Source organism: Arachis duranensis, chromosome 6 (genome assembly GCF_000817695.3).
Source record: "Arachis duranensis cultivar V14167 chromosome 6, aradu.V14167.gnm2.J7QH, whole genome shotgun sequence".
NCBI classification, from domain to species: Eukaryota; Viridiplantae; Streptophyta; class Magnoliopsida; order Fabales; family Fabaceae; genus Arachis; species Arachis duranensis.
The window spans coordinates 67,774,914-67,776,689 of NC_029777.3; positions in this window are offsets into that span (position 1 = coordinate 67,774,914).

Below are 1,776 nucleotides of genomic sequence, written 5' to 3' on the forward strand. Positions count from 1 at the left end.
GGTCCAAATGCTCTGTCACAGCATGGCTAATCATTTGTCGGTTCTCAATCAGGTTGGAATAGAATCCCTTGATTCTTTTGCGTCTGTCACTAACGCCCAGCCTTCAGGAGTTTGAAGCTCGTCACAGTCATTCAATCCCAGAATCTTACACGGAATACTACAAACAAGGTTTATACTTTCCGGATTCTCATGAATGCCGCCATCAATCTAGCTTATACCACGAAGATTCTGTTTAAGGAATCTAAGAGATACACGCCCGACCTAAGGTAGAACGGAAGTGGTTGTCAATCACGCGCGTTCATAGGTGAGAATGATGATGAGTGTCACAGATCATCACATTCATCAAGTTGAAGTGCAACGAATATCTTAGAATAGGAATAAAGAGAATTGAATAGAAACAGTAGTAATTGCATTAAAACTTGAGGTACAACAGAGCTCCACACCCTCAATCTATGGTGTGTAGAAACTCCACCGTTGAAAATACATAAGTGAAAGGTTCAGGCATGGCCGAATGGTCAGCCCCCCCAAAACGTGATCAATAGTCTCCTCAGATGAAGAATAAAATAAAACTGAGACCAAAGATGTCTAATACAATAGTAAATTATCCTATTTATACTAGACTAGCTACTAGGGTTTTGATGAGCGGATAATTTATACGCTTTTTGGCATTGTTTTTATATAGTTTTTAGTAAGTTTGAGCTACTTTTAGGGATGTTTTCATTAGTTTTTATGTTAAATTCACATTTCTGGACTTTACTATGAGTTTGTGTGTTTTTCTGTGATTTCAGGTAAATTCTGGCTGAAATTGAGGGACTTGAGCAAAACTCTGAAGAAGGCTGACAAAAGGACTGCTGATGCTGTTGGAATCTGACCTCCCTTCACTCGAAATAGACTTTCTGGAGCTACAGAACTCCAATTGGCGCGCTCTCAACGGCGTTGGAAAGTAGACATTCAGGGCTTTCCAGCAATATATAATAGTCCATGCTTTATTCGAAGATCGACGACGTAACTTGGTGTTGAACGCCAAGTTCATGCTGCTGTCTGGAGTTTAACGCCAGAAAAACGTCATGATCCGGAGTTGAACGCCCAAAACACGTCATAACTCAGAGTTCAACTCCAAGTAAAGCCTCAGCTCGTGGATAGATCAAGCTCAGCCCAAGCATACACCAAGTGGGCCCCGGAAGTGAATTTATGCATCATTTACTTACTCATGTAAACCCTAGTAGCTAGTCTAAGTATATATAGAACATTTATCTATTGTATTAGATATCTTTTGACCACTTTAAACCTTTGATCATTCGGTCACTTGATCATGGAGAGGGCTGGCCATTCGGCCATGCCTGAACCTTTTGCTTATGTGTTTTCAACAGTGGAGTTTGACCTCTTACTTATGTATTTTCAACGGTGGAATTTCTGCACACCATAGATTAAGGGTGTGGAGCTCTGCTGTACCTCAAGTATTAATGCAATTCTATTATCTTTTATTCAAATCTCTCTTATTCTTATTCCAAGATATTCATTCGTACCCAAGAACATGATGAATGTGATGATAAGTAACCCTCATTATCATTCTCACTTATGAACGCACGTGATTGACAACCACTTCTGTTCTACATGAAACTGAGCTTGAATGCATATCTCTTAGATTCCCCAACAGAATTTTCGTGGTATAAGTTAGATAGATGGCGGCATTTATGAGGATCCGAAAAGTCTCACCTTGTCTGTGGTATTCCGAGTAGGATTCCGGTAATGAATGACTATGACGTGCTTCAAACT